General features: G+C 34.9%; 1 protein-coding gene across 7 annotated transcripts in view; it reads left to right on the forward strand.

Annotated features, from left to right (window-relative positions):
- Nucleotides 1-22931, forward strand: part of Tanc2 (tetratricopeptide repeat, ankyrin repeat and coiled-coil containing 2) — a 429902-nt gene that overhangs the window by 51996 nt on the left and 354975 nt on the right. The gene's annotated exons all lie outside the window — the stretch shown is intronic.

Here is a 22931-nt window from a genome sequence, read left to right on the forward strand (position 1 = left end):
AGAAATATGTTTTTTTAAGGGATCTGAATTAGTGCTATAACCTTTTATTTGTTTAATAAATGTTTAATTTAGAGAAAAAGAAAATTTAAATTCCTTCAGGATACTCTTTTTTTTTTAATCTCAAAGAGTTTTATTTATTATTTTCTCCCAAGCTTTTTTTATGCACAAAAAATTATTAATTTTTAAAAATTTATATATGACAGCGGAATGCATTACAATTCTTATTATACATATAGAGCACAGTTTTTCATATCTCTGGTTGTATACAAAGTATATTCACACCAATTCATGCCTTTATAACGTATTTTGTGTTTTTTTTTTGTGTTACAATTCTTATTACACATATATACCACAATTTTCATATCTCTGTTTATATATAAAATATGTTGATACCCAATTCGAGTCTTTATACATGTACTTTGGATAATGATGTCCATCACATTTCACTGCCCTTGCTATTCCCCTGCCCACCTCTTTCCCTCTCACCTCTCTTCCCTATCTGGAATTCATCTAATTCTATCATGCTCCCCCTCCCTACCCCACTATGAGTCAGCCTCCTTATATCAGAGAAAACATTCAGCACTTGTTTTTTGAAATTGGCTAGCTTCACTTAGCATTATCTTCTCCAGTGCCATCCATTTACCTGGAAATGCCATGATTTTATTCTCTTTTAATGCTGAGTAAAATTCCATTGTGTATTTGCCACATTTTTAAAATCCATTCATCCACTGAAGGGCATCTAGGTTGGCTCCACAGTTTAGCTATTGTGAATTGTTCTATAAACATTGATGTGGCTATGTCCCTGTAGTATGCTGTTTTTAAGTCCTTTGGATATAGACCGAGGAGAGGGATAGCTGGGTTAAATGGTGGTTCCCGTCCCAGATTTCCAAGGAATCTCCATACTGCTTTCCATATTGGCTGTACCAGTTTGCAGTCCCACCAGCAGTATATGAGTATACCTTTTCCTGCTATTCTGACTGGAGTAAGATGATATCATAAGAGTAGTTTTGATTTGCATTTCTCTGCTAGAGATGATGAGCATTTTTTCATATATTTGTTGATTGATTGTATATCCTCTTTTGAGAAGTGTCTGTTCGTGTCCTTGGCCCATTTGTTGATTGGGTTATGTTTTTTGGTGCTTAGCTTTTTGAGTTCTTTATATATCCTAGAGATTAGTGCTCTATCTGATATGTGAGGGGTAAAAATTTGCTCCCAGGATATGGGCTCTCTGTTCACCTCACAGATTATTTCTTTTGCTGAGAAGATACTTTTTATTTTGATTCCATCCCATTTATTGATTCTTGGTTTTAATTCTTGTGCCAAAGGAGTCTTATTAAGGAAGTTAGGGCCTAAGCCCACATGATAAAGATTAGGGCCTACTTTTTCTTCTATTAGAGAGTCTCTGGTCTAACTCCTAGGTCCTTGATCCATTTGAGTTAAGTTTTATGCATGATGAGAGATAGGGGTTTAATTTCATTTTGTTGCATATGGATTTCCAGTTTCCCCAGCACCATTTGTTGAAGATGTTATCTTTTCCCCTGTGCATATTCTTGGCACCTTTGATTATATAATTGTAATTTTGTGGGTTAGTCTCTGTGTCCTCTATTCTGTACCATTGGTTTACCAGTCTGTTTTGGTGCCAATACCATGCTGGTTTTGTTACTATTGCTCTGTTTTATAGTTTAAGGTCTGGTATAGCGATGCCATCTGCTTCACTCTTCCTGCTAAGGATTGCTTTAGCTATTCTGGGTCTCTTATTTTTCCAGATGAATTTCATGATTGCTTTTTCTATTTCTATGAGGAATGCCATTGGAATTTTGATCGGAATTGCATTAAATCTGTATAGTGCTTTTGGAAGCTAGTATATTAACATTTAGGATTGTTATGTCTTCCTAGTGAATTGACTCCTTTTACTGATAAGAAATGTTTCTCTGTTTCTAGTAATTCCTTTTATTTGAAAGTTTGTCTAATATTAATATAGCTACTCCAGCTTTCTTTTGATGAGGATTTACAAGATATGATATGTTTCACTCTCTTACTTTCAATATTTCTGTATGATTATGCTGTTAATAACAAATAGTTGGATTTTTCCCCTTATTATTCATTCTGATAAGGTTTTTCTCTTAAGGAAGACTTTGGTACATCCCTCATTTTTTTAGATATAATTACCTTCCTTTTTGTCTGAAGAATACTCTGTAGAATTTCCTTTAGTGAGGAATCTTCCTGTGACACCTTTACTTTGCTCTTATTTTAAAAATGTCTTTATTTGCCTTCAGTTTTAAAGGTTATTTTCCTTGGGTATAAAACTTGATTGGCAGTTCTTTTTCTTTTAACATTTTAAAAATGTTTCTCTATTGACTTAATTATTTCTGAAGAGAAGTCAGCCATAATTCTTATTGTTTTTTTCCTTGGACTAGTATAAGCTTTTTTGTGGGGGAGGTAGATAGGTGGCGTCTAGCAGCTTTACCCACACCCCGTCTCATTTCTTGGTTTTCAGCATTTGACTTTGCTATGCTTAGGTGTATGATTTTCTTTCTGTTATCTCATTTGGATTGTGGTGGGCTTCTTGAGTCTATATATTGGTCTCTTTCTTCAACTGTGGGAAATTTTAACCATAATCTCTTGAAATATTTCTTCTGTCCTTTTTTCACCATTTTTGGTGGGTCTTTAGTTTATATGTTAGATTATTTGGTATTATCTTCCCTTATATCTCTTGAAGTATGTTCTTTTTCTTTTCTCTTTTTAAATTTGTTCTGTAATATTTTTTTTTCTTTTGGTTAAATGTGTATTGGCCTGTCTCAAGGTTTATTGATAGTTTGTTTTGCTCTGTTCAGTCACAGCTTCTAAGCCCAGCCAATGCATTCTTAATTTTAGATAGTGTTTTTTAGTTTTAGGATACTAATTTTATTCTTTAAAAAATTTCATTTTCCTGTTGAATTTTTTTCTTTTCATTAATTTTTCCATCCTTATCTTTTATTTTAACTTATAATGTGTAACAATGCTAGTTTAATAGTTGATATTTTTGCTAATCCTCATATCTAGATTGTTTATGCATCTTCTCCTAATCACTTTACCACTTGATTATTGATCACATTTTTCATGTCTCAGTATTTTTCTGTTATTTAATTGATATGGTATTTAGAAAAAAAAACATAGAGGCTGGAGTAAGTTATATATTTTCCTGGAGAGGGAAGCATTTTCCTGTGTGAGGCAGCTGTGATCAGGGTTGATCACCTGTGTTTGATGAGCTGCCATATTGGGTAATATTTAGATGGATGTCTGTTCTATGTGAATCTTGGGCCTCTCCCTTTAGTAGGATTTCAGTATCTAAGCACCATCTGATTTTGGAACTCTTACTCAGCATTACAGCCAATCTTCCAGTATCCCAGATTATTGCCACCATGAATTTAGAAATAGTCTTGTGGGGCAAATCAGTGAATGGGGAGGCCTAACTTTGAATTTAAGATTCATTCACCTTCTGTACTATGGTTGGCAAACCATGGCCTGAAGGCTAAAATGTCTGGTTCACCACCTGCTTTTGTTAAATAAAAGTTTTATTGGACACAGTCTAATTATTTCATTTATATACTGTTGATACCATGTCTACTTTCATGCTATAAGCAGAAGGTTCTGTACCTACAACAGAGACTCAAATATTTGGTCTGGCCCATTACAAAAAAAGTTTGATGACTCTTGTTCATCAGGCCTCTTTACATAGTCATTACAAGTTTACTGATTTCCCTTTATCTCATCTCATTATCTGCCTGTGTAGATCCTTCTTCCTCTTGCTTAGACTTAGTAAATGGCCATCATGATATTAAACTAAATCAAATTGTAAACTGTCTAAGAAGAACCCTACAGTAGATTTCAGTAGGTCTTAGAATAAAGTTCAAAATCTCTTACTAAGCTTATTTAGTCTTTGATAGCATGAATGCTGCCTTCCTCTTCATTTTTTTTTAAACTAATGGTCTTTCTTTTTACCCTTTTCCATCACAAACTATTTTATCACCCCTTTTACCCTTATAGTACATATCACTCTTTGAGTAATTTTACAGTATTTGCTTGTTTTGTTTTTTGTATTCTCTAAACCCTATAAACTCACTGTTTGAATGTTCCCAGTATCTAGAATATTGCTTTGAAATTCTTAGGAGTTCAATAAATATTGTTGAATTGATGAATATGTATACTTTTTTCTCTGACTTGTTTTTACTTGCATTTGCCCCTATCATGCTGCCATATTAATTTTCCTTAGAAACTTAAATTGGCAGTACCTGACCTGATCTAACTTCCCTAGCCTTATTCTTTTAACTGTTAGTCAGAAACTTTCTACTTTACCCAGTCAGTAATTTTAATGCCTTATATTATCTATACCCCTTTGATCATGACATTGATCCTGTCTGCAATAAACTTGCCATTTATTCTTTTCTTAAAAATACACCTATGTATTTATTTATTTTTGTGCTGGGGATTGAACTCAGGATCCCTGAACCACTGAGCCACATCCCCAGCCCTTTGTGTATTTTATTTAGAGACAGGGTCTCATTAGATTGCTAGGGCCTCACTAAGTTGCTGAGGCTGGCTTTGAACTCACGATCCTCCTGCCTCAGCCGCCTAAGTTGCTGGGATTACACGCATGTGCCACCACACACTTATTCTTGAGTTGTACTCAGTTATCAAAATCTAGTTTATATTTCACTTTGGCTCATAGTGCTCATTCTTTTGCCTATCCTACTATAGTGCTTGTATTTCTAATGTAAAACTTAATAATATAATGCTTTGTTTTATTTATGATTTTTCTAGAAATGCTTTTTTTTTAGTACAGTTTAATTATCCTAAGGGTAAGGAATGAATACTACCATTTATTCCTACATTAGTTCATACTGCCATGATAGTTACATTTATATATCTATATCTGTATTTCATTGAAAGAGAATATAAAAGATCATGTAGTTAAACTTCTCTTCAATGAAGTGTGTGTAGAATAACAGTTAACTTACATTTACATGTGTTCTATGTTTCACAAAGGAATGACTTAAATATTTATTACCTCAGTTACTCTGTATAGCAAATACCACTCCATTTTATAGGGGAGAGACAAAAAGTCTTACTCAGAATTATACAGCTGGGGGCATAGCTCAGCAATGGAGTGTGAGTTTAGCATGTGGGTGGCCCTTGGTTCAATCCTAAGTACCACCAAAAAAAAAAAAAAAACCGAGAAAAAAGCAAGTTATACAGATAGTTGGAATAGAAACCATGAAATTCTTATTTTACAAGTATTGTACTTACTGAGACAGTTGAGTGGAATTAAGATATGAGATCTGAGAACTTTATGTCTTTTCTTTGAAGTAGCAAGTCAGATGTTCAGATTTTGTTGCTCAGGATATGTTAAAGCAGTTTGTAGCCAAGAGGAGCTTCGTGTGGCATGGTTGAGATAGATTTTATTTTTTAAAACATTTTTTTTTTTGCATTTTTGCTCTTTGATTTTTTTCTTGTTTTTCATGGAGACATGAAATATAGATTTCAGTTACAAGTTGTGGTTGATTTAGCTCTAATAGAATTTTTAATTTGAAAATCACCCCATACCTTATGTGTAAATTAATATCATTTCTCCATAGTTTTCCTAATTACTAACTATATATTGATATAGTTGATACTGATTTTTTAAAAATGGTTATGCAATAGAATACATATTATTCTTAGAAATTTTTCTTGCTTTTACATTCTTTCAGTATATACTGAAAATATTAGATGTCCTTAACTAGAATAGTACATAAGAATGTTAGAATTGGGGAAATAAAGTTTAATAATGTCTCATTTCCAGTCATGGATGATTTCTTCATTTTTAACTGGCTTGAGGTAGAGTGTTTGGGAATGAAACAGTTGAGAGGGCCAGCAAGTAGAATGTAATGATAAATAGTGAAAGCTATGGTGAAGAATTTTGGCAACAAGGTACCAAATATAGTCTTCGAATAAGAGACCAATGTAAGTTGATTTGGAGGAGTTGATTTCTGGGACTCTATAATATCTGTTCCTAATCACCTTTGACCTTATTTTGTATAACTCAATATTTTTTTTATTTTAATTTTTTACTTTTGAGGTGTTGGGGATTGAACCCAGGGTCTTGTGCATGCTAGGCAAGTGCTGTGCCACTGAATTACATCCCAAGTCCTTTTGAATTTTATTTTGATACAGGGTCTTGGTAAGTTGCCCAGATTGGTCTTAAACTTGTGAGCCTCCTGCCTAAGCTTCCCAAGTGGCTGTGATCATAGGTGTGCGACATAATGCCTGGCTTACCTTTTGTTCTTTGTTCACCCCTTTTCAGCCAAGTTAGCTTTCTTCTGCTTTAAGGGCTTTTCTGCTTGCTGTTGCCTAATGCCTAGAATGTTAGTTAGCTCCCTTACTTCACCAGGGTCATTACTCAGATATCACCCTCTCTGTGAGATCTTTCCTAGCCCCACCTGATCTGAGATTCTAACTTCTTCTTTATGTCCCCCTTTAATTTCCCCGCCTCCTTTTAATCTTGCTTCTGTAGCAGTTATCACTTTTTAACATTTTTATATCTTGTTTTTCTGTTCTATTATCTGTCTTTCCTACTGGAATATAAGTTTTATAAGCAATTCATTCTGTTTTCCACTGCTATAATTTTAGCTCCTGTCTAGCATATAACAAGTGCTCAGTAATTTTTTTATGAATAAATAACATTTTAGGGAGGATCACTTTGACATATCCAAGCATATATATGATATGTCACTTATAATCCTATATTCATAAATTTGAGAGAACACAATAAGGAAAACTATTTAAGAAATAGATTCTGGGGGCTGGGATTGTGGCTCAGCGGTAGAGCATTCTTCTAGCATGGGCAGGACATGGGTTCGATCCTCAGCATCACATAAAAATAAAGGCATTGTGTTGTGTCCATCTACACCTAAAAATAAATATTAAAAAAAAGAGTTAAAAAAAGAAATAGATTCTGATTTCTGATTTTAAAAAGGGAATTAAATAATGAGTTAAATATACAATTTATTCTTAATGCTATATTCTTCATTTCATGTATGTTGATATATAATAATACTTGAACCAAGTTAAAATAATAAATTATTTGAATACTGTCAAATTTTCATCTGAATATATCTAGGTTTTTGTTTTCTTAGAAAACTTTAAATTAAAAAACTCTTGGTCACGGATTTGTGGTTTGCAAATTTGTGGTTTTTTACACCATCTTGTGGTCTCCTTATATAATTATTAATCATGGGTCTGTTTTCTTTGATGTATGGAAATTTTAATAAAAATCTTTGGCAGTGAAAATTCATGCTAGTGAAAATTTAATGGTAACGAACGAACCAAGAAGTAAGTGAGGTGCTAAGAGGAGAAAAAAATTATTTTTAAAAAAATTGATATGGTTCAACAATCATTGACTTCTTGTCTTCTGGGTCTCTAGAATGTATTTCTATAGATGGGAAGCATCTTTAGTACAATTTTTATGCCTCACTTTAAGGAAAGTCAGAAACTAAAAAATTCAACCTTAAAACAGTTTTCATACTTTCCCTCACCCTGTTTTCATAGAATTCTTCTATTGTGGCTTCCTTCATTGGACTCACTAGAAAAAAATAGACTGTCACATCTGCAGCCCACTTATTCCAGGGAACTGGGGTAGTTGCAAGAAGGTCAAATAAAGTACCTGGAGACAGCATGAGATACATCTGATTTATGGGGGAAATTTTGCAAGGGATCAGAAACTGCTATAAGATGGATGAGTTTAGTGTTAGTATGCTGAAAAGACAGCACCTCTGTCCCTCCAAACATTTTGTCCGACAGTGTCTCCTCATCCTCAGGGCATTTTGTCCAGTGTATCCGGCTAAATGAATGACATGTCCTTTTCATAGTGTCCTCAGTGCTTTGTCTGTCCCCACTGAAGAGAGGCCTTTTTATATGTTAGGCTGCAGAAGCCGTGACATCATCAACATTATCTTGCTTATATGACTAGCATCCGAAGGAACAGTTACCCTGGTATACATGCAAGAAAGTAGCTTTCTACAGATAACATTAACTTGCCCTAGTTCCCAGTTCATAAGAGAAACCCAGTGTCCTTCAAGGTAATATGATCTGGAATTTCCTGCCCAATCTTGCTTTCACTGTTTCCTTAATTTGGCTCCAGGAGTCCTCTCATCTCCGCTCTCAGTAGTGATCATTAATTAAGGAGATACTGGACAAGAGGTGATGGGGCTGAAGTAAAGACAGACATAGAGAAAAAGGTAGGGCTGGGTGGGTAGCCAAATTAATGGAGTTTGATTGTCCTAGAGCTAGCTCAGCATGTTTATTATATCGGTTTCATCAAAAGGTTATTTGTGAGAAGGTTTCAGGAAAGCAGGCAATCTGAAGGATGCAGGACTGGTGAGACATTAGGGTCTTCTTGATATGCTCAGAATCCTCTATCCCCAGGTATTGGTGTCTGAACTCAAGGTTTGGAGTGATAATAGCCATATGCCTTTGCACATAGCCACCTTTGGCCTATACCAGCATAGCAACTTGATCTGCATCTTTGCACAGGCAGTTTCTAGTGCAGTGCAGCCACATGAGAGTCAGACCATGATTCAAGCCACCACTCTTCACAGCTGGGTTTTTGAAATAGAAAGGAGGGTGGGGAATCAGGGACTTAGTGTTTTATTGTTCCGTTTTTCTTTAGGGATGATATATAGGCTAACTTACTTTTTTCCAGATTTAGAGTACTCTGATCTGTAGTCATGATTTTTCTTTCATTTGTTACAAAGTATCTTGCCATCAAAAATCTTGGTTCTTTAGAGGAGTTCCTAAGGGATCTTTAATGACTTACTTAGAAAGTAAGCCAGTGATGTTTCTAAACTAAGGATGAACAAGACAGGTTTTGTTTGTTTTTTCTTTTATGTTAATTTTAAAATATTTTAGTAAGTTGAAGGAACAAGTAGCATTGAAATGTCTTTTTTACCATTAGAATGGGAATTAAAGTTTTGCATATACAGAGGAGGTTAAAACTTTACTACTCTGGGCTGCTGAGAATTAAATTAGGAGAAAAAAATTAAATTAGGAGAAAAACATACATATTTTTACATGCACATGGATGACCCTTGTCTTATTCAGCTTTTTCACTGCTGTGACTAAAAGACCTGAGAACAATTGCAGAGGAGGAAGAATTTATTTAAGAGCTCAGAGTTTCAGAGGTCTCAGTCCATAGAAAGCCAGCTCCATTCCTCAGGGATAGAGGTGAGGCAGAACATCCTGGCACAACAGAGTGGCAAAGGGAAGCGACTCACATGATGATCAGAAAGCAGAAAAAGGAGACTCCGCTGGCCAGATAGGAAATGTGTACCCCAAAGGCACGTCCCCAGTGACTCACCTCCTCCAGGTACACCCTAGCCGCCTTCAGTTATCCCTCAGTTAATCCCATCAGGGGATTAATTCACTGGGTTAAGACTCATAATCAAATCATTTCTTATCTAAACCTTGCATTGTCTCTCACATGAGCTTTTGGAGGACACCTCACACCCAAACCATAACACCCCCATAGGAAAATAAAATACCCAGAGAAGCAATTAAATCTGAACACCTTATAAGTTGGATGAAAAATAGTTAATTATGATGACAGGAGAAAGGGGCTTGGGTTAGAGCAGTTATTTGTGGAGAAGTAGAAAGACAAGGATTACTTTAATGAGGCTTGTTTATGCATATTTCCTTTGGCTATACCTTCTCATCTCTGATGATGATACTTTTTTCCTAGTATAGGTAGGTATCTTTCTATTGGAGTAGCATCTTCTCTTTTCAGAAAGAAAAAAAGAAGGTCAGAGTGCCATTCTTGCATCTGTTTTTTTTTTTTTTTTTTTTAATGCTTTAACTCAAAATAATCCTTATGCCAAAGTTGCCTTTTAGGGTAGCTTTTGCCACCCTTCTCTTGGTAACAACATTGTTCAATTTTCCTTTGAAATATAAACTTATTTCATGTAGTCAGTAGGATATATCATCAGTGAAGTAATATTGATAAAAAAATCTAACAATATTTCTATAAAATAATTTTATTATCTTTGCATGAGTCTAGTATTGAAACATTCTTTACTTATGTTTATGAAGATTTAAAACTGGAAAATATTTTGTTCATCTCTTCATAGAGTTGATTTAAATTCAACATAGGTTTATTAAATGCTTATAATGCACTAGGTTAAACACTTTAACCAAATTTTTACTCATATATTACAGTCTGTATTAACTTGAAAATATGTAAAATTTGAAAAATTTGGGAAGATTTCCTTTTTGCTTGCTAAAGATTTTGTTTTGGGGAGCATATGGTTTTAATTAGGAAAGAGCACGGCAAATTACATTTATAATTACTGTAAGACTGTTTAGGCAGTGGTGTCTTCCAGACCCAGAGTGTTACTGATAACAGAGATAGTTCTTATCTTTTGTATCCTTGATCCATAACAAAATGTTTTATAACCAATATTTGTCATATGACATCAGTTCTTGGAAAAAGCCATATTATTTCCAGTCTTATATTTTGTTACTTTGAATATAATTCATTGGATATAATTCATTTTGAGCTAACTTAGCAACCTTTTAGAATAATGCTCTTCGATAGAATTTTCTGTGATGGTGGATATGTTTTATAAATCTTTGTCATCCGATACTATAGAGGAAAGAACTTTTTGCTATCTCCAAATCTCATTGAATAATCCCCTTCACAACAATTGTTTTTAGCGCTTATCATATATCAAGAATTGTGAAAGAATAGAAGTTCATTGGATTAGAAAAAGGGGAATGAAAGGAAGAGAGAGGGGATGGGAATAGGAAAGACAGTAGAATAAATCGGACATAACTTTCCTATCTTCATATATGAATACATGACCAGTGCAACCCCACGTCATATACAACCACAAGAATGGGACCCTAATTAGAATAAGTTATACTCTGTGTATGTAAAATATGTCAAAATACACTCAACTGTCATGTATATATATAAAGAACAAATTTTTAAAAATGAAAAAATAATTGTGATACATGTTGTGGTACTTCCTAGTTTCAGGGACCTCTAAGTCTATTAATAATGGAGAGAGATGTATTTCTTTTTCTTTTTTTTAGATTTTAAGATAGTATTTATTTTAAAATGTAAAAGGGTAATTATTAAATGAAATTAAAAAACAGCAGAAAGGGGCTGAGATTGTGGCTCAGCAGTAGAGTGCTCGCCTAGCACATGTGAGGCCCTGGGTTTGATCCTCATCACCACATAAAAATAAAATAAAGATATTGTGTCCAACTACAATTAAAAATAAATATAAAAAAACAACAGAAAAGGAAAATTGAAAAAACATTTGAAGTGTTATTTAAAAATGGTAGGAAAAAAGAAAAATAGCAAGAAATCACAATGTATTAGAATATATGGGATATGTCTAAAAGAATTTATAAAGACAAAATGTATACCTTCTGCAACATAAAGAGCCAAATGTGAGTTCAGTATATTGCAACGATCTCCTATGGAGAGAGATTTCTAAACCAATAGGAACAATACATTTGTAGAAGAGGCAAGAAGAAGAAGAAAATGCAATTGAATTTTGAAGAATAAGTAGATGGGGCTGGGAATGAGGCTTCGTGGTAGAGCGTTTGCTGGCATGGGTGAGGCTCTGGATTTGATTCCCAGCACCACAAAAAGGAAGGGAGAAAAACGGAAAATGAAGGATAAGTAGGAGTTAGAAATACAAATAGAGAAAGCAGAAATTGCCAGTAAATGGAGATAGGACACTATAGGGTCCATTCTGGTAATTGCAAAAACTCCGTCTATTCCTGGAACTTAAACTGAGTTAGAAAGTTAATAAGAAGAATAGATAGTTAATCATTCTTCAAATTTTGATGTGTTTTATATGCCACGCTAAAGAATTTGGATTATATCATTAATGTGGCAAGGGAGCCATGGCAGGATTTTAAATTGGAAGGAAAAATATTTTAACATCTAAGCTCAGTCCTCCAGATTCCAGATTTATTAAACTTGAAATTTTTAGAGGAAATGAGAACTTCATGTTAAAATTTTAAATTTGATTAGATACTATGTAGTCTCTTCCCTGGTCAGTTTTATTTGCTATTGTAGCAGTTGGAATAATTATAATTACCAAAGACCCAATTTAAAATAACTGAGACATTAAGGGAATTTCTAAATTCACACAACTACAAATTTTGGAAGATTATAGATGAGTGAATTCTAAAGCACATCAGGATCACCAAAGACTTGGTTTGTCAGTTCTTTCTACTTTGCTATTTTCAGCACTTTGGTTGCTATTCTCATATTCCTTCTCACATAGCTTTGAGAGGACTGCAAAATATTCAATTTTTAAATCCACACACAGTATTGTTCAATGACTAGTAGAACAACTGACCTTTTCTTGGGTACCTTTTTAACATTAAATAAAAGTTTTCTGAAAGCCACACCTTGGCTGCCCCATTAAGCTCACATCCCTTTACTCAAATTACCTTTCTTAAACCAATTAATTAAATTGCATACCTTATTAAGATTTATTTGCTAATCAAGGGTCACCTCCTGGGGTTAGGCAGAGAACTAACCTACTGTGGAAGCAAATACTTAAAATAAAACGAAGGTTCTGTAAATGAAAGAAGGGATTGGATGGGCAACCAGTGGAACCTGCCACATTGTTTTTCTAACCTAGTTAGAGTTTATTTTTAAAGTTATCAGTCTTTTTTGTACCAAGAATTGAAAGGACAAACTCACATTTGCCCAAATATAGGAGGGAGGGAGGGAGGGAGGGAGGGAGAGAGAGAGAGAGAGAGAGAGAGCGCGCGCGCGCGCCTCAAGTTTGTTAATAATATGAATATTTTAAAGACATGTAAAACAGTCATAGTGTAAATTGATCTATCTTTCTACTTGGAAGATCATTAAAGACTTGATTTCTGACCTGCAAAGCTGAGGACTAGGCCAAAACCCAGAGGATTTTAGCATGACAGGTCCTGCCTGGGAAACCAACCAGCTGATCATTCCAGAAGATGAATTTTTATTATAATTCTTGACCAGGGCAATTCCTTTCTAGTCTAAAGCAGGAATGGATGGGAGAATTGCTCTTATTTTTTCCTTCGATTTTTTTTTTTTTTTTTGCTGCCACTTTCCATCCTAAACACAAAAGAGTTGGTTTGGAGAATGTTTAGTGGGAGAAATATAATGCTGAAAAATGAAAATGAATTTCAGTTAATACCTGGATGTATTTTTTTGCTCCCAAAATTTATTCTATTACCTCTGGCACCATATTAGTAATCAGAGTAGTCATTCCTTTACTCAAGATATTGTGTTAATTTGCCATTCTACTTTGTTCCTTTCTTGAAAACTAATGGTCATACTACAAGTAAATCCAGCTCCTTCCATTAACCTTTGAAACACTTCATACTCTAAGGCTAACATACTGTTAAATACTATGTAGACACATCATTCTTCCTCTTTGTGTTGTCTTTGTATCCCTGATTACTTAATAAGCACATACTATGGTCAGGTCAAGTACTTGGAACACAGTTTACTTAGAAATGAAAGACATCACTTTTAAAAAATTATATCACATGACAAAAGCAAAAACATACTATTAAAATAAAGTATAAGAAATATTATGATAAAGTTCTACACCAGATAGATGTACTGGAGTGCAGAGGAAAGGCTTCATCCCACGCTGGAGGGAAATGTAGCAATTCTTGGAGGAGTTGTTGGCTATCAGTGTGCCCACAAAGTAGTTAGCTAGTTCAAGAAATGGGGAAAAGGAAGCTTCAGGTAGAGGGTACATTAAGTAGAAGAGCATGAAGTTGTGGGAGAGCTTGACACATTAAATGAATTATATACAGTTAGTTTGGGTGTTTTTCTTGACTGCCATTTCTAACATTTACTTGCATGTCTATCTCATTTTTTTTTTTTTTGGTACTGGGGATTGAACTCAGAGGTGCTCAACCACTGAGCCACACCCTATCCCTTTTTTATATTTTATTTAGAAACAGGGCCTCGCTGAATTGCTTAGGGCCTTGCTAAGTTGCTGAGGCTGGCTTTGAACTCATGATTCCCCTGCCTCATCCTCCTGAGCCACTGGGATTGTAGGTGTGTGCCACTGCACCTGGCTATCTCATTCTTTTTTTGATCTAACACATTAGTTTCCTGTGCTATTCAGTTCAAATAATGAAGCATGGCTACCAATATCTGAGTTTTGTATCTTAACAGTCCAGGCACCCAGAGGGGAATACTGACTCAATTCTAGATGCCGATGGATAAATTAACTTTGGCCTAATTTAGATCTGGTATCCACCCTTGGACAAGTCAGTTACATTTCAGAATAGGGTTTGTTTGGGTACCATTTGTAATCATCTCCTCTTGGGTCAAGTTGGGCACTTACCCCAGTGAAAATTAACTGTGGCGGAGGAGGGAATAAATTAGTAGCTGAATGGTAGGTAAAGGGCAGTTCTCAGAAAGGGATATGTGTGATGTTGGTTAAGCAGAATAACACCTGTCATCTTTAGGTGTTATTACGGCAGCACCCAAGTGAGATAATGACAGTCTGAACTAAGAGGGTGGCAGCGGGGATGGAGAGATGTCAAAAAAGAATCAACTGAACTTGATGTTTATTTATGAATGAGGAACTATAGTCATATTTTTTCATTTACTCACTGAAATATTTATTGAGTGCTTGCTATATGCTAGATGTAGTTAGAGCTTCTAGGGATACAGCACTGCTATGGATCAAAACTTCTGACATCAAATACACCCCCACATTAAGCTATTCTCCAACTCTCTGGATGCCAACTGAGTGTCCCAAAAATTCAATTCTGATACTACCCAGTGTTCTTGCAGACCCCACCAGTAAAAAGTCCCACATGTCTGCCTTCCCCTTTTAGATACCAGTGGCAAATCTTCAGGGGTTCCCATGACCACTTTCTTGAGTTCAATAATTTGTTAAAGTGGCTCAGACAACTGAGGAAAACACATATATTTACTGTTTATTATAAAGGCTATTTCTTTTATAATAGCAAGATAAAGTGGTATATAAGATGAGGTCTGACATGCTGTACACAGGTATTTCTATCCTGTGGAGATGGGGTATGCCACCCTGTCAGCATGTGGATGTGTTCACCAGGATACATTGACTGACCAAAGACTCTATTGGTTTGAGTTTTTATGCAGGCATCATTGTGTAGGCATGATCATTTAATTCATTGATTATTGGTGTTTGTACCTGATCTCAGTCCTTTCTCTCCTTTTTTTCTCCTCTCCAGATGTTAGGGAAATGGAGCTCAAAGTTCCCTCTAATTACATGATTGGTTCTTTTGGCAGTTCAGCCACTTTCCTGAAGGTATCCAGGGGTTTTCAGCCACCAGTCATCTTATTAACAAAAACCCACTTTTTCTTATCACTCCATTTGTTAAAATCTCAAAGGTCCTAGTGTTACAGGGTTGGGGGCTTCTTAGAAACTGAAGCAGTATGGAAGTCCCCCTTCAGATCCTGATCCTTGTGATCAAATCAGAAAGATTTCAGACATGTCACTCAGAGGAAAGGGAATAAGGAGATAGATACTCTCAAGGGAGAAAAAGGGTCCTCTCAGGAGAGGGACACCTCTCCTGCCCTCCAGTTTTATTGGAGTCCCAGTGAAATTTCCAGAGAGTCTGCCAAGGTCCACCTCTTGACTTTTAACTGACAGCAGGGTGACATCAGACTTTCAAGTCCCCACTGCCATGACCGCTCTAGGTCACTTTTGTCCTTGCTGACGTAGTCTAATTAGAACCCGTTCTTACAGATTTTATGGTTAGAGGGAATTATCCTTATCTTGTGAGTTCTAGAATCTGGTCTGTGAAAGGGTCACAAAAGTCCCTGCTGCATGATAACTTGTGTTCCTCTTATCAGAATTATTTCAAGTCTGCATTTCTCCTGCCGATAATTTCTCCTGCTGAGAAATGTAACATATCCTGTCCACTTTTTTTCTTTCTTTCTATTTTTTATTATTATTTTTTAATTTATATATGATAATAGAATGCATTACAATTCATAATACACATATAGAACACAGTTTTTCATATCTCTGGTTGTATACAAATTATATTTACACCAATTCTTGTCTTTATACATGTACTTTGGATAATGATGACCATTACATTCCACTATCATTTCTAACCCCATACCCCCTCCCTTCCCCTTCCACCCCTCTGACCAATCTAGAGTTTGTCTATTCCTCCCATGCTCTCCTTCCCTACCCCACTATAAGCCTTCTTAGAGAAAACATTCGACATTTGTTTTTTTTTGGGATTGGCTAACTTCACTTAGTTATCTCCTCCAACTCCATCCATTTACTTGCAAATGCCATGATTTTATTCTCTTTTATTGCTGAGTCATATTCCATTGTGTATAGATGCTACATTTTTTTTATCATTCATCTACTGAAGGGCATCTAGGTTCATTCCACAGTTTAGCTATTGTGAATTGTGTCTACTTAAATTAGGAAGGGCTGCAGGTTTTTAAAAGTGAAATTGCTTTTTTAAAAGTGAAAGTCAGCACAGTGGGCCCATTTTATAGTATCATTACATTTTCTAGAATTTTATCTCATGTTCTACCATTCATGTCTGTCTGCCCCCATTATTAGAAGCTCCTATATCTAACCTGGAAACTAAGGCCAAGTATTATAATGAAAGATGCTCTCCTAACTCTCAGGAAATTGCAAGAGTTTTTGAAGCTTTGTTTCAGGAATTTATAGGACAGAGACCAAATATGTATTATGTCATGCTGTGGTAATCATGTAACTCACAGAACATATATTCAAGGAAGACACCATGTATCTGATATACATTTGTGTGTGAATGGTGGTGCTATTCTTTTTGATGTAAGGGGAGAAGTAATGAATTTATTTTAGGGTATTTGGATATCCAGGAACGTTAGGTAAATGAGTTAGTGACCCAGAGGAGAAGGCAGAGGAGGACATCTAAAATTGGAAGTTATGACCATCCAGTGGTAACTGAAGTTTAAAAAAATTATAGCATATATTGTGGTGTGTGTGTGTGTGTGTGTGTATGTGTATAGTTACTGTCACAATTATTATACATCATGATGTTCTTTTCTAGTTATAGTCTTCTGCAACCAATGAGCTGTTCTCCATTTCTGTAGTTTTTTTTTTTTTTTTTGGGAGAATGTCATATAAATGGAATACTGCAGTATGTGACCTTTTAAGACTGTCTTCTTTCGTTTGGCTTAATGCCTTTGAGATTTATCCAAGTTGTTGTGTTAAGCAGTAGTCTGTTTCTTTTTATTCCTGAGTGGTATGCTATTGTATGGATGTATCCTGGTTTGTTTATTCATTCACCCATTGAAGAACATTTGGGTTATTTCCAATTTTTTTGTGATTATAAATAGAGCCACCATAAATATCCATGTACAGGTTTTTGTGTAAACATAAATTTTCACGTCTCTAGGGTCAATGATTAGGAGTAGGATTATTGAATTATATGGTAAGTGTATGTTTAACTTAATAAGAAACTGCCAGACTGTTTTCTGGAGTGGCTATTGCCATTTTCATTCCCAGTCATAATGTATAAGAGTTCCAATTGCTCCATATCCATGGTAACACTTGGTGTTGTTAATGTTTTTTTTTAATTAGGCATTCTATTAAATGTGTAGTGGGGGATGGGGTTGTGGCTCAAGCGGTAGAGCGCTCACCTGGCATGCGTGCAGCCCGGGTTCAGTCCTAAGCACCACATACAAAGATGTTGTGTCCGCCGAAAGCTAAAAAATAAATATTAAAAAAAATTCTCTCTCTCTCTCTCTCTCTCTCTCTCTCAAAAAAAGTTTAAGGAAAATGCAAAACAATAAATGGTGATATGTAGTGAAAACCTTTAAAAAAATGTGTAGTGGTATTTCATTATGGTTTGAATGCTTTTCTCTACTAGCTGATGAATGTCTTTTTTTTTTTTTGTTTTTTTACATTTTATTTTTTTTTATTATTTTTTTTTTCATTGTTGGTTGTTCAAAACATTACATAGTTCTTGATATATCATCTTTCACACTTTGCTTCAAGTGGGTTATGAACTCCCATTTTTAGCCCATATACAGATTGCAGAATCACATCAATTACACATCCATTGATTTACATATTGCCATACTAGTGTCTGTTGTATTCTGCTACCTTTCCTATCCTCTACTATCCCCCCTCCCCTCCCCTCCCCACCCCTCTTCTCTCTCTACCCCCTTGATGAATGTCTTTTCATGTTCTTGTCTTTTATATATCCTCTATGGTGAAGAGTATTGCAGATCTTTTTAACCTATTTTTTCACTAGGATTTTTTTGATTTTTTAGTTTTGAGAGTTAATTGTGTATTCTAGATACAGGTCTATTATTGGATGTGTGTTTTGCTTATTTATTCTTTCAACATTGATGAGTTTACCATTCTTTTAGTGAATAATGCATTTGGTATTATATCTAAAAATTGGGGACTGGGTGTGTAGCTCAATGATAGATGTGCTTAGTTTGTGTGAGGCTCTGGGTTTGCTCCTCAGCACCAAAACCCCCCACTAAAACAAAACAAAAACCCAGACCTAACCAAACACAAAGACAAACAAAAACCTCCCCACACTCTTCTGTATCTAAATCCTTCTGGGATTTTTGTTGGAGTTACATTAAATCTGTAGATCAATTTGGATAGAAATAATGTTTGTGCCAAGTGGGGTCTTCTAGTTCATGTACATGTATCTTTCCATTTATTTAGGTCTTATTCGCTATTTTTCATCAGAATTTTGTATTTTTTAGCAAGCAGATCTGATGCATATATTAATAGACTTATTTTTTAAAATTTTTATTTTTTGGTACTGGGGATTGAACCACTGAGCTACATCCCCAACCCTTTTTATCTTGTATTTTGAGAGATAGTCTCATTAAGTTATTTAGGATCTTGCTGAGACTGGCTTTGAACTTGTGATTCTCCTGACTTAGAGTCCTGAGCCTCTGGATTACACATGCATGTGTCACATACCTGGCTTATTAGACTTATTCTTAAGTATCTCATCATCACACACACCCTCCGCCCCTTGTTCTTTGCTTTCCCTTTCTTCCTTTCCTCTGGTATTTTTTTTTAAATTTTGGTTTCTAATTGTATATTGCTAACATGTAAAGCATACAGATGTATAAATATATAAATGATTGATTTTTGTCTTCTGACTTTGTATCCTGTGACCTCACTTATTAGTTCTAAGAAGTGTTTTTGTTTTATTTCTTGTTTTTGTTAAATTCCTTTGAATTTTTAAAGTGGACAGTGTCTTCTGAGAATAAGGAGTTTTATTTCTTCCTTTCCAGTATGTATGCCCTTTATATTCTCCTGTGACTTGCCAATACTAGTATGACAAGTATCTAAGAGTGATGAGATGTGGGTGTTCTTGTTTTCTCAGCGATCTTAGTTTTTCACCACTAAGTAGTTTTTTTTTTCATGGTTAAATTTTGTTAAAAGCACCAGTAATATTAGCATGTGATTTTTTTTTCTTTGAACTGATGTGGTGGACTACATGTAATAATTTTAATATATTAAACTAGCTGAGCATTTTGAGTATAAACCCCATTTACTCATAGTGTGTTGTGTGTTTTACACATTACTGCATTTGATTTGCTAATATTTTGTTGATGATTTTTCCATGTTCATAAGAAATTTTGGTCTTTTTTTTTTTAAAGTGTGTTAATTTGGTTTGTTATCTATGTAATTCTGCCCTCATAAACTGAGTTAGGAGTGTTTTCTTCTCTTCTGGAAGAAATTTTGTAGAATTGGTGTTATTTCTTTAAATGTTTGATGAAATTCATCTGTGAATGTCTTATGTATTTGGGCCCGAAGGTTTGTTTTTCATAAAGATTTTTTAAGCCACAAACTTGATTTGTTTGATAGTCACAGGAATATATGAGTTATTATTTAATCTTGGGTGAGTTTTAGTAGTTATTTTTATTCAGTGATGTATTTGGAAGAGCAGGTTCTGTTACTGAAGTTGTGTGACCTTGAGAAAGTTACTTTAGCTTTAATCTTACTGCTCCTTAATTTGTTTATCTGAAAAACCAAAGGGTTAAGTCTACTTTTTTAATGGTTTCTTTTAGTTCTAAATTTTGAAATCCTGGTAAGATAAAAGTTGCTGGGTGTGGTGGTACATACCTGTAATTCCAGCAGCTAGGGAGGCTGAGGTAGGAGGATCCTGAGTTCAAAGCCAGCCTCAGCAACTTAGCGAGGCCCTAAGCAACTCATGGAGACCCTATCTCTAAATAAAATACACAATAGGGCTGAGGATGAGGCTCACTGGTTGAGTACCCCTGAGTTTAATCCCCAGTAACCTCCCCCTCCCCCCAAAAGTTTACATATTTTATGTGAAAGGATTCTGAGTCTCTGTTTCTTGACTCATTTGTCATTTATTGACCATTGGGTTTACTTTGGCAGATAAGAAACAGAAAAGTTTCATATTTTATTTTAATAAGTTGTATTTTGATGAAAAGTATGGATGGAAGCAAGCCTAATTTTGCACTTGATATTCTGATGGTATGTGAAAAAAATACTTTTATAAGCTAGTTTATAGGAAGATGTAAGACGTTAGTTTTTAATGTTCTATTTTCTTGAAAAAATAAATGATCAATTTAGGAATTTTAGAGCTATTAGAAATGCATTTCTCTTTTGGTGATTATTCTGATCTAAATGATTAAAAAGTCATTCATGTTTGGCTACTTAATAGAGGCAATGTCTATGTAAGTATTTTATGTAAAAATCATTTTTTAAAGGTGGCACATTGTTGTGCATTCTGTCCATTTGTTGGGTTAAAGCAAAATGAAAGTAGCACACAGATTTACTGCTGAAGGAAACATTAAGTTGCAGGCTGCAGCTGGAGGATTTTACGTAGGCACCTGTGGGTTTGAGTGCGTTCAATATACAGACTGCAGTAGGAGGCTGGCACTGACTCTGCTGACTCCAGTACACTCCTTCACTGCTGTTCTGCCGATTTCTCCACTGTCCAGAAGACAGACAGAATGGTGCAGCATGTTCAGGGCTTGGGGAAAAAATAACCGTCAGTATGATTCAGAGGTGGGTTTGCTACACTGAATAGGAGAAAAAAAAATAACAAGACTAAAGGCTTAGGTATAGTTCAGTATGCTAGTTGTTCTTAGCTCTTTGAATATTTAATTATGACTGTTTAAGAATGAACTGTTAAGAGTTCTGAAATCTGCATGCCCTCCATATAGAGAGGTTCAGGTATATTGCATGTATAATATTAGTAAATGCATGTATGGTAGCTTATAAACAGATTTATTTCTCTATGTGCAGTTTGTATATATAAGACATACATATAGTTCTGTGTTTATGAAAGGTTTTTGTTAACAGTTGGTATTAGATTTTTTTAAAAGTATGCACTTAAAGGTTTTATATTTTCTCTTGTACACATTTGTCGCAGCTCCTGTCAAAGTCTCTTTCCTTATATTGTTCATTTTGTAATAGCAGAAAGCATTAGTAGAGCATTCTCTGATGAGATGTGGAAAAATCAGTAGAATGAGTACTGGAGTTGGCACTTCATATTTTATTGATGACTGTGATGCAGTGTGAGTTCGCATTGCACATAGTCATGATTTAAATGATTACTTCTCTTATGAAAGCAAAATGTTTCTAAGAACGGCCATGTTGTAGACAGTGAGTTTAAAATAAAGGAGAGAAGTGGGACAAGTAAAATATTTCTGTCCTTGGTTTGTTGAGCAATGCTCAGCATTGACTCAGGCACTGTCATTTTAGAAGTACAGTATAGAAACAATTGAACATCATGCATAGAAAAAACATGGAGGTTTGGTTCCCACCCCCTTCCGGAAGCACTTTGCTTATGTGCTCGTATATTTTAGGCTTCTATGGCTGCACGCTTTTGGGGAACTGTCCAGTTGAGACAAGATGTTTTCTTAAGCCACACCCAACAGAGTCAGCTTTTTAATGCTTTGGGGCACTATTTTAATCCTGTGCTGATCTGTAGCTATCATCTGTGGGATGCCTTCGAGTAGTAAAAAGAAAGCATATACTATATTTACAGATTCTAACTTAATATGTTTTTGCACATCTGAGTTAGTGTATTAATAGCACAGAAGAGCAGTTTTTAAGTTATGCAGTGTTATCTCTGGCAGAGAGAGAGGGAGAGAGAGAAAGGGAGAATGAGAATGAATATATTTGTATGATTCCATTCCAAGTGTTCTGATTATGTAGGTAACAATGCTGCTGATATATTATTTTGGTTAGTATTGTGGGTATGACATTCAGAGTTCAGATTTTCCTATTTGAGAAAATATTTGTACAAACATTTTAAATACTTGGCTTTTTTTTTTTTTTTTTTTTTTTGCTTTAAACATTTTTGGAAAAGATTCAGCCCTACCTTAAAAATCTGTTTATAACATTTAATTCTGTAATAAAGAAATTTTATTTTGTGATAAGAATTAACAACTGTATGGTTATCTGCCACTGATAGATTACCTCACCTACTTTACTGTAGACAGAAATAATAAGGAATCAGCATTAATTTTAACAGTCTGCAGAGTGTTCATATTGTATATTTTCAAAAACCCTCTTAGACAAATCAAATTCATTCTTCTCCAAAAGAGGGGATAAAAGGTGCTATATTTTGATTTTTATCGATGAACACAGAATAATATGGGATTTTTCATGTGCCAAATTAAGTGACAATAAATAGCTAACTATAGGTTGAAATATACTATATTATTAGAATGTTTCATGTATCTAAAATGTTATATAACCCTGATGGAATGTTGCAGATGAAACAAAGAAATCTGATTGGCTCATCACCAAGCAGCAGCCTTGAAATCCATTCTGACCAGAGGCTTCCACAGCAGCCCTAGTAGTTAGTTAACATCACAGTAAAAACAAATGCCTTGGAGATGAGGAGGAGTTTGGAAG

The sequence above is a fragment of the Marmota marmota genome, unplaced genomic scaffold (assembly GCF_001458135.2).
Source record: "Marmota marmota marmota unplaced genomic scaffold, marMar, whole genome shotgun sequence".
Taxonomy (NCBI): Eukaryota; Metazoa; Chordata; class Mammalia; order Rodentia; family Sciuridae; genus Marmota; species Marmota marmota.